Source organism: Elaeis guineensis, chromosome 14 (assembly GCF_000442705.2).
Source record: "Elaeis guineensis isolate ETL-2024a chromosome 14, EG11, whole genome shotgun sequence".
Lineage (NCBI taxonomy): Eukaryota > Viridiplantae > Streptophyta > Magnoliopsida > Arecales > Arecaceae > Elaeis > Elaeis guineensis.
In genome coordinates, this window is record NC_026006.2 from 48,097,813 (window position 1) to 48,109,458 (window position 11,646).

Here is an 11,646-nt window from a genome sequence, read left to right on the forward strand (position 1 = left end):
GTTTGGTGCGCTGGTGTCGGAGTCTTTTCAAATCAAAGTGATCTGAAAAGATTTTTTCGGACTTCCCGCTGGGGCGTGGCTCTAGGTATGGTGCAATAATAATTTTGTCAGCTGTCAGCCATTTTCAGCCGCCTGTCATGGTGAGTGGGACACGTGACGAATGTAGGTCGGCTAGAGAAGATCCGCAATCATTATTGCGCCAGACCCCTGGATCTATTTAAACACGTCCTCCTCCTTCAGGGGTTTCACTTTGCCTGAGAGAATCCCTCGGTCCCCCTTCTCTTCCCCGAGAGCTCCAGCTTCCTCTAGCATCCTTCTCGGCCTTAGGCATCCTCTGGGTCGACTTCCATCATCCTTGCCGTCTTCCTACATTCCTTGGGCCAACCTAGGTTAGTTCCGAAACTTCTTATCGTTTTTCTGTTCTTTCTTCTTCGTATTCCATTCGTTTAGCTTCCTTGAGGGCTTGTTTGCTATTTTTTCCTTTAGGCGAGGGCTTTCCCTCTGCTATTAGCGGGGTTATGGGGATGTAGAGGAGCCGCTGAGGAGGCTGTTCTCCTCATCCGATCCTGATCGATCGGATCTTTGTTTGTGTTTGGGCGAGGTTCTCCTCCTGTCCCTGACGTAGCCAATTTCAGCTCATGCTAGGACGAGGTCTTCCTCCTGTTCCTAACAAGACTGTGGGGGCACATAAGGGCCATTGTGAGGACCTCTCCCCTCATCCGATCTTTAAATAACCGAGCCTTCGACTTTGCTCATGTTAGGACGAGGTTCTCCTCCTGTTCCTAACAAGGCGGTGGGGGCACATAAGGGCCGCTGTAAGGGCCTCTCCCCCCATCCGATCTTTGAATAATCGAGCCTTTGACTTTGCTCATGTTAGGATGAGGTTCTCTTCCTGTTCCTAACAAGGCTGTAGAGGCACATAAGGGCCGTTGCAAGGGCCTCTCCCCCCATCCGATCTTTAAGTAACCGGGCCTTCGCCATCTGGCACATTTCTCAATCTAAGGATTGTTTGTCAGGTCTTTCCAATGCTGGGGAAAGGATCAGCAGCAAACCACCTTTTTTTAAAAATGATTGTGATTGTGGAGTTGAGGCAGGGGACGGTGCTAGACGACTCAGCGATTCTACCCTACCTTTTTCCCAGGATTGGATGCCTATTGACGAAGCCAAGCCGAATAGTTCCTTGTTTCTTGGGCCAAGTCAGCCTATAAGTAAAGTAAGGCTTTTGATAATTTGTTTGTTATGTGACTTTTTTCATCTTCTTCCTTCTATGCTTAGAGTAAGTAGAAATGACCGATTGTTTCCTTGATCAGCAAGTAAGCGAGCTAACATTAGGTAGTTCAGTCTCCATCAGGTGTTGGGTATAAAACACCCCCAACCGAAGTTTGTAAAAGACTGACCCTTCCAGGACTTTTTCGACTGCCGACCTTGTGTGACGTCTTTCTGAACTCCCTCGACCATCCGGACTTCTCTGGTAATAAGCTTCCCCATTCATCCACCGGGCTGCTCCAAAGGCTCTCTGGGATTCATTATCAGCCGACCTTCTACAGTGATCAACTATTCTCCGAATCTCTCCCAGACTCCTTCTGGCCGCAGACGACCCTATTCCAAACTTCTTCCGAACTTCGTCAATATCCAAGCTTCTCCAACAACAAGATTTCTACAGTAACCAGACTCCATCCAAGTTTCTATGATGGTCGACTGCCTTTCGGATTCCACCTAAGCTCCTGTGAGAGCCGAACTTCTACAGCAAGCAGTCTACTCCGAACTCCTACTGCAGACGGTCTACTTCGGATATCTACTCCGAATCTCGGACGAGCTTCTACAACGGGATAGGTTCCACCGGCCAGGTCACCACTCTGAGCTTCCACGACAACCGATCTTCGGTCGAGCCTCCATAATAAGCGGCCTCCTTTCAGCCTTCTGCAAGAATTGGACTCCGTCCGAACTACCACAGCGGATGGATTTCGGACGAGCTTCTACAATAGATGGGCTCCAGCAGCTGGATCTCTACAACGATCGATTGCCTCCAGTGTCTGCTGAACCTCCCCAGCCATCAGTCTTTAATAGCATCAGCCAGACTTCCACAACGCCATCCAGACTTCCACAGGATCCCCAGACTCCTCCAGTGGACGAACCTCCCCAACGCCATCCGAAGTCCATCACCAGTCGACCCTCTGCCAGATTCTTCATGAAACCAAACTTCTCCGATGGATAATCTTTAGATGAGCTTCCACATCAGGCAAATCTCAGACGGACTTCTCCAGCAATCGGACTCCTACCGGACTTCACCAACAGAAAGTCTCCATCCGAGCTTCTACAGCAGATGACTTCCGCCTGTAGCATCAGCGCCTGAGGCATCCGACAACAGTAGACTTATCAGCAACCTCAAAACATCCGAACTTCTCCTAGATCGATGAGATAGAGAGCCGTTCTGCTCCATCAGACATCCCAGCCGAGCTTCAGCTGACAGATCCGAACTCTCTGGCAAGTCACGACAATGGCTGTTACCTTACTCCACACTCTGTAACGGATTCCACGCGGCTCTACCACTCTCTGGCAAGTCACGACAAGGGCCACTACCCTACTCCACTCCCTGGCAAGTCACGACAACGGGCACCACTCCACTCTTCGTAACAAACTCTACGTGGCCCTGAACGGCCCTTGACGCCACTACTCTCCGTAACAAACTCTGCACGGCTCTGAACGGCCCACTACCAGGCGGTTACAGACGACGCTGTCAATCAGTTATGCTCTCCATCTATAAAAAGGGATCCTTAGATACGTTCTTCTCTAAGCTCTAAACTCTATCTCGAAACTCTGCTAAAATTTTCACTCGAGCACTCCATTTTTGTTGAGGCAGAGTACTGACTTGAGCGTCGGAAGGTCTTACCGGAGCACCTCCAACTCTGGTTTAGACTTTCCTTGTAGGTCCCGATGGCGGCCGCGGTCATCCCAGCTCCAGGTTCTCCGACTTCGGCAGAATTCTGCACCAACAGAATTGGCGCTAGAAGAAGGGGCTTGTGACTTCGCGATACCCTTGCTCTTAAAGGAGTGCTCAACGGGACTGTCTCCGATCATCTTCTCCGACATCCTCTTCTCCTTCTCCTACTAGACCTCCATCTGATGCCTCCCCGAAAGGCATCCACCAAGCGATCCACAACCTCTGCGGTCAGATCTCAGCGAGCTCCACAAGATCTGGCCTCGTCTCCAGTTTCTCAGGCTCCTCCTCCTCCAGCAACGGCAGTCGGCATGGAGCAGTTCGACCTGCTGGTTCAATAGGTCAGAGGCCTCATCGAAGCAGTGCAGGCCATGCAGCAGTAGTAACAACAGCCGCAGGCATCAGTACAGTTGGAAAGAGCATCATCGGAGTTCCAAAATCCGACGGTAGGACGGGCCACTTGGGTCAGTCGCCCTGTCTTCCCCGAAAAGGGGAATCCAAGGGTGGAGAGTCCTCAGTCTGATCACGATTCCACCCTCGGAGGATCCCTACCTCCATTCTATCAAAAAATCCTCGAGACTCACAGTCGAGAGGACCTCCTGGATCAAAGGCTCCAGGAGATGAACTGACAGATCGAAGAGCTCTGCCACGCTCTCCCTGCTTATGGTGAGGACATCTGTACTGACCCTCCTTTCTCTCAAATGATCATGCAGAAATCGATCCCGCCAAACTTCAAGCTCCCCCAATTCGAAAGCTACGATGGGACCTCAGATCTGGTTGACTACCTGGAGGCCTTCCGGACAATGATGCTGCTCCATGGCACGCCAGATGCCATCCTATGTCGAGCTTTCCCATCCACTCTGAAGGGAGCAGCAAGGAACTGGTACTCGACGTTGAAGCCGGGTACTATCTTTTCTTTTGATCAAATAAGCCACCAGTTTGCGGCTCATTTTGTTTGCAACTGGTGTCCCCGGAGAGGTTTGGAGTCCCTTATCAACATCAAGCAGAAGGAGGGAGAATCCATCCGAACCTATGTCAACTGATTTAACACCGTCGCATTGGAGGTCCAAAACTTGGACCAATCGATTGCAATGGCCGCCCTAAAGAGCGGTCTTCAAAAGAATGATCTTCTGTTCTCCCTGGAGAAGAAGTATCCCAGAGACTTCATTGATTTGCTAGCTCGGGCTGAAGGATATGCCCGAGCAGAGGAAGCCTTCAAGTTGAAGGATGAGGAGGCCGCGAAGGAGTGGCAGGCGGGTGGCTCTAGCAGGCCCGCAGCTGAAAAAGGGCCAAGTGAAGCTCGATCACATTCTCGAACTCCTCGCGGACACAGGTGTGTCCGAACTCCTCCCCGAGCTCGTAAGCAGAGGAGCCCAGATCGTAGAGTTTGACGGGGCTCTCCCCCAGGAAGATTCCACAGCTACGCCCCTCTCAATGCTCCAAAAGCCCAGGTGCTGATGGAGGTCAGGGAGCAGCTACCGAGATCGGAAAGGATGTGCTCGCATCCCGGAAAGCACAACCCAAATAAATTCTGCCTCATCATTGTGACCACGACCACGATACGAAGGAATGCATTCAGCTCTGAGATGAAATCAAGGAGCTCATCAGGCAGAGTCGGCTCGATAGATTCATCCGACGTCGGCCTGAAGGTCGGGAGGATCGACTGAGGGCCCTACCACAATCGAAGCCGCCAAGGAGGGAAGAACAGCCTGGAGATCGACCTTCAATCAGGATCATCAACACCATCTCTGGAGGGCCCCGAAGGGGAGCGGCCAGTGGATTGGCCAGACCACTCAAGCGGCAAAGAACTGAAGGACCTATAACCTTTACTGAAGAAGACGCTCGGGAGATCCAATTCTCCCATAATGATGCGGTTGTAGTTTCTTTAAATATTGCTGATTATGATGTACGCCGCATTTTTATTGATAGTGGAAGCTCGGTCGATATTTTATTTTACGATGCATTCTCAAAAACATCCATCCCAGATGGTCGGTTAGGGCCGATTAGCTCCCCGTTGGTAGGGTTTACTGGCGATGCTGTGCCAGTGGAGGGAGTAATAACTTTGACTGTAGTTGCAGGTCGGTATCCAAAACAATCTAGAGTGCTAGTGGATTTTCTAGTAGTGAGGGCGCCGTCTGCCTACAACACAATTCTCGACCGACCTGGCCTCAACGCCCTTCGAGCTGTAGTATCGACCTACCATTTGAAATTGAAATTTTCTACTAGCCAGGGGGTCGGAGAAGTCAGAGGAGATCAAGTCCTGGCGAGACATTGCTATAATATAGCCCTATAAAGAAGTGGTCAGCCTGACCCCTGTTCGGTTGATGGATTGGACACCCACGACGATATGACTGAAGAACGGGGTGAGCCAATGAAGATCTTATCTCAATTCTTTTGAATGATGGGAATGAAGAGCACATGGTGAAGATCGGCTCCAACTTAGGGAAAGAGGTGCGGACACAGCTTATCAATTTTCTGTAAAAGAATACCGATGTTTTCGCTTGGGCTCCGACGGACATGCCAGGGATCGATGCTGAAGTTATGGGATACCGTCTGGCTGTTGATCCCAAACACCGGCCGACAAAGGAGAAAGTTCGAAGTCATACACCGAAAAGACAAATGGCAATAGCCGAGGAATTTGATAAACTCCTGAAAGTCGGGTTCATCAGAGAGGTCAACTATCCAAGTTAGGTTTTCAATGTGGTCCTGGTTAAGAAGGTGAACGGTAAATGGAGGATGTGCATAGACTTCAAAAAGCTGAATAAAGCCTGCCCGAAGGACAATTACCCTCTATCCAAAATCAACCAATTAGTAGATGCAACCTCGGGCTATGAGCTTCTTACTTTCATGGATGCGTTCTCCGGCTACAATCAAATCAGGATGGTGCCAGAGGATGAAGAAAAAACTACTTTTATTACTAACCGTGGCCTTTATTGTTACAGGGTCATGCCTTTTGGCCTCAAAAATACAGGGGTGACCTATCAGTAGCTGGTAAACAAGATCTTCAAAGAGCAGATCGGCCACAACATGGAGGTCTATGTGGACGATATGCTCGTAAAAAGCAAATCCTCGATGAACCACATCGTCGATCTTGAGGAGACCTTCAGTGCCCTCTAAAAATACAAGATGAAGCTGAACCTAGCCAAGTGCACTTTTGGAGTAGCCTCAGAAAAATTCTTGGGCTTTATGGTATCGGGGCGTGGGATCGAAGCAAATTTGAAAAAGATTCGTGCCATTCAAGAAATGACCGCTCCAAAGTCAATAAAGGAAGTTCAGCGCCTTACTGAAAGAGTAGCGGCTCTAAATCGCTTCGTCTCAAGATCGACCGAGTGGTGCCTACCTTTCTTTTAGACCCTCAAGCAGCCGAAGAACTTCTGTTGGACTGCTAGATGTCAGCAAGAGTTCGAAGAACTGAAAAACTACCTCGGCTCATCTCCACTATTGGCAAAGCCCGAGTCTGGAGAGGAGTTATTCCTGTACCTGGCGGTCTCCCCTGTGGCTCTCGCAGCAGTTCTGATTAAGGAAGAAGCAAAAATTCAACGGCCAATCTACTACATAAGCCGAGTATTGAGAGACGCTGAAACCAGGTATACTAAGTTAGAGAAACTAACTTATGCCTTGTTGATTGCAGCTCGAAGGCTCCGACCTTACTTTCAAGGACACACCATAACACTGCTCACCGACCAGCCGATCAAGGCGGTTCTGCATTAAGCGGATGCCTTTGGGAGGATAGCGAAATGGGCAGTCGAGCTCATGAAGTTCGACATCGACTATCAACCTCGATTGGTGATAAAAACCCAGATATTAGCAGACTTCGTGGTGGAATGCACTATCCCGGAAGAGGCTGAACTTGGACGAGATGAAGCCGACAACCCAGGGCTCCAGCCGAACTCCCCTGAAGAAAGAACAGATCTCCCTGATGATTTTTGGGCCCTCTACATGGACGGTTCCTCCAACATGTCAGGTGCAGGCGCGGGCCTAATCTTGGTCAATCCAAATGAAATTATCACGGAGTATGCGCTGCGCTTCAAATTCCCTGCGATAAATAATGGAGCAAAATATGAAGCTCTGATTGCAGGATTGAAGATCACCAAAGAATTAGAAATAGATTGGCTTCAAGCCTACAGTGACTCTCAATTAGTAGTGGGACAGGTCAGCAAAAATTATGAAGCTCGGGAGGGCAGTATGGCCAAGTATCTCGAAAAGGTAAAGGAGATCATCCCTACCTTCGACAGCTTCGACATCAGGTAGATCCTGAGAGCAAAAAATATCAGGGCTGACCTTCTCTCCAAGTTGGCTACACTAGCTCCGGCTGAACTACCTAAGGAAGTCTTCTTCGAAGTTCTGAAGCACCCAAGTACGGAAGAATCACAGCTTGTGATGGAGATCAGCCATGAACCCAGTTGGATCGACCCACTAGTTGCATACCTCAAGGACGGGGTTCTTCCTCCTGATGCAAAAGAAGCTCGGAGGCTTAGGAACCAAGCCTCCCGATATATCCTTTACAAAGGCAAGCTATACAAGAGGTCATACTCTTTGCCCCTCCTGAAATGTCTCCGATCTTCTGAAGCTGACTTCGCCTTGAGGGAGGTACATGAGGGAGTCTGTGGAAGTCACCTGGGGGCCAGATCTTTATCCCACAAGCTGCTCCGACAAGGCTATTACTGGCCTACCATGTACCACGACTCCATCGAATATGTCAGAAGATATGATCGGTGTTAGAGATATGCAAATATACAAAGGCAACCTGCCTCCGAACTTACACCATTGAGTGCCCCATGGCCGTTTGCACAATGGGAGATATCCTCGGACCTTTTTCTATGGCATCCGGGCAGTGGAAGTTCCCCCTGGTGGCAATAGACTATTTCACCAAGTGGGTCGAAGCTGAACCTTTGGCAAAACTCACAGAAGCTAAAGTGCAGGACTTCATCTGGAAGTCAATTGTTTGTAGGTTCGGCTTACCCAGAACCCTCATTACTGATAATGGGTGGCAATTTGCTGGAGCAAGGTTTGCTGAATTTTATGAGGGCCTAAATATCTCCCATAACTTTACTTTGATAGCCCATCCGCAGGCAAACGGCGAGGTCGAGGTGACTAACAGGACTCTGTTGCAAGGTATCAAGGCGAGACTTGAAAAAGCAAAGAGAACTTGGATAGATGAGCTTTATTATGTGTTATGGGCATATCAAACTACTCAGAGATTGCCCACAGAGGAGACCCCCTTTGCCTTAGCCTTCGAGACAGAAGCCATGATCTCGATTGAACTCAAGCTTCCATCGACGCGAGTCGTGGCATTCGACGAGCAGCACAACCCACAGGATCTCAAGGCCAACCTCGACTTGTTAAAAGAAAAGTGAGAGACAGCTCGAGTTTGGATGGCGACTTACAAGCAGAAAGTAGCCCGCTACTATAATTCCCAGGTCAAAAGCAAAGCCTTCAGAGTGGGGGACCTGGTACTTTGGTGAGCCACTGTCTCACAACCTCAGAATCAAGGGAAACTTGCCCCGAACTGAAAAGGCCCGTATGAAGTCAAGGAGGTAGTCCAGCCCGGAACATACTATCTGAAAGAGATCGGAGGAGCAGAGCTTCCGCAACCATAGAATTCGAAAAATCTATGAATGTATTATCAATAGCTTTACCTTAAATAAAAGTTTCATATTTGCATAATTTTTCTTTTAGCATGAGCTTATAACGACAGGAAGTAACTCCCTCATACAATCGAAATTAAGCATGTTAGGAACAGGAGGAAAACCTCATCCTAACATGAGCAAAGTCGAAGGCCCGATTACTTAAAGATCGGATGGGGGGAGAGGCCCTTGCAACGGCCCTTATGTGCCCCCACAGCCTTGTTAGGAATAGGAGGAGAACCTCGTCCTAACATGAGCAAAGTCAAAGACCCGGTTACTTAAAGACCGGATGGGGGGAGAGGCCCTTACAATGGCCCTTATGTGCCCTCACAGTCTTGTTAGGAACAGGAGGAGAACCTCATCCTAACATGAGCAAAGTCGAAGGCCCGATTATTCAAAGATCGGATGGAGGGAGAGGCCCTTGCAGCGGCCCTTATGTGCCCCCACCGCCTTGTTAGAAACAGGAAAAGAACCTCATCCTCACATGAGCAAAGTCGAAGGCCTGATTATTTAAAGATCGGATGGGGAGAGAGACCCTCGCAACGGTCCTTATGTGCCCCCACAGTCTTGTTAGGAATAGGAAGAAGACCTCGTCCTAGCATGAGCTGAAATTGGCTACGTCGGGGATAGAAAGAGAACCTCGCCCTAACACAAACAAAGATCCGATCGATCAGGACCGGATGAGGAGAACAACCTCCTCAGTAGCTCCTCTACATCCCCACAACCCCACTAATAGCAGAGGGAAAGCCCTCGCCTAAAGGGAAAGCCCTCGCCCAAATAAAAAGAAAAAAGGGAGATAAGAAGGGAAGGCGACGAACTACACCAGCGATAAGTCATGAGGGACCTTGTCTCAATGAGGAAGGATATTCCTATCAAAAATACTCAGTCGCTAAGAGAAAACTCGACATAGGCCGAGGAGAAATAGACAAAGAAAGTTCGGTAAATGACAACTCAATACAAGAATGGACAAGGTAATGAAAATTTTTTTTTCATTTCATTAGTGAAGTATACATTACAAAGCCTCGAAGGCCAAGAAAGAGAAACGACAAGAAAATAAAAAGAATACATGGAAAGATAAGAAAATAAAGAGGCTCTAAGGAAGCCCAGTTTCTTCCGACTTCGAGCTCTCGATTTCGGTCCTTATTATGGATTGCCTTAAGTTTTCGACTTCTTCCTCTAGTTCCATCTTTCTCAGCAGCATATCCTGGTACATCTGGTGGAACCGTCGGCTCTCACCCTCTGACTCTCGAAGCCTCTTCCTCAGGACCTCGAACTCTGCCTCGACATCTTTGACCGCCTGCTGCTCGTGGACCAGCTGAATCTTCAGCCGCTGCAGTTCGGCCTCCTCCCGCCCAAGAGCCACAGACAGTTCTGCCATGGTCCCCCTTAAGGAGCGAAGCTTATCAGAGCCTTGTGCAGAGGCAGGCTGGACTCTCTTAGACAGTTGCCTCTGAAAGTGGGCAACTTCGTCGGTCGCCGTCTGGAGCCTCCTTCGGTAGTCTTCTACTTGTCCGCTCCAGCTGACTCGGTAGGCGTTGTAGTTCACCTTGACGTCCTGCAGCTACTTTTGAAGGTCGGAGAACTTCTTCGACCAGTCTCGATCGCGGTCGGCCTGGATTGTGAGCCAAGATGAGCTCCCTTCCAACTGGCCGATCTTCTCCCGTGTGGCCGTCAGCTCGACTTCAAAGGAGCTGATCTTGGAAGCCTGAGTCCAAGATCGATCACTGGCATATTTTCGAAGTTCCTCAAGCTCCGTCATGAAGTCGGCCTTCCTCTGGGTGTATTCCATGAAACCTTTCTTGTGGAGGTCCCGAAAGTGAGTAGCCTCCGCAGTGGCCTCTGAATGGCTCTCCCTTAGCCGATGAAGTTCGTCTTCCAGCTTCTTGGATTTCTTCGTCAACTGACGAACTTTTCTTCGGAGGTCTCGAATCATCGACTTCAGAGGAATCCCCTCTGACAGGGGAAGGGCTTCGGTAGGGCACTGTCATTGGAAGACAAGAGCGCCACGACTCAAATTAGTGCAAAAAGATAAAAAAGAAGGAAAAGATTGCAAAAGAAAAAAGGAGGCTCTCTGTAAAGAAGAGTCTGATTTTATTGATTAAATAATTTTCAAGTACAAGAGAACGAAAAAAAGTCACCACAAAGGAAAAATACAAGACTAGAGGTTTCGAACCTCTGGGGCAGAAGTGAAGGGGCTCGATGTCCCCAAAAGATCAGCAGCGGCGGTCGCAGTGGTCGATGAGGTCCCAACTAGAGGAGGATCGGCAGTGGCTTCGGAAGGTCCAGCTTCATCGTCGGATGCCTCATCCAGGAAGCCGAGGTCCAGTTCGAAATACCTTCCAGCCACCTTTTTTGGCAGAGTTCGAAACCCTTGATGAAGACATCCTGGCCAAACTGGACCTGTAGATCCTCCATCTCGAAGGAGGCCTTGAACTCCTCTACTGCTCGGGCCCCTGCCTTCGAGATCAGGGATGGGATCCACGCTTTTAGCTCGAAAATCTGCACCTTCAGTTCAGAGACTTCGGCCTCAGCCTTCTTCCTCTCCTCCTCCAAGGCGGTCCTCAGATCGGACGAGGTTTGTCCCTCCTTTTCCAGCACCTCCTGGAGACTTAGGACCTCGGCGATCTTCTCCTCGAAGGTAGGTGGCCTCAACCAGGCGACCTTCCTCCGCCTGAGCTGCCTTCCTCTTGGCAATCTTCACCGCCTCGATGTTGGTGACAAGCTGGTGTCCAATCTGCAAGAGAGGCCAGGGAGTCAATATAAAGGCTAAGGAATAAATTAAGTAAAGAAGCAAGAAGGAAAAAAAAGTGAATTAACCTACTTCGAGAAAAGATCCTAGAGAGTCCCAGATCCGCAGCTCAGGATCTGCAAGGACGATCCTTTGGACGACCTCAGGCAGAATGCACCCTTCGACCAGCCTCTTTGTTAAATTCTGTTGTTGAAGGGATTTTTCCTCAGGTCATCTTCGGAGCCGCCAGCCCCCTCGATGGCAGCCTTGCGGCTGTGGCTCTTGCGGACCAGGGTCTTCTTTCTCCTCCTCCCTTCGGCCCCAGGTGCCCCCTCGGGATGAGCCTCTGGAGC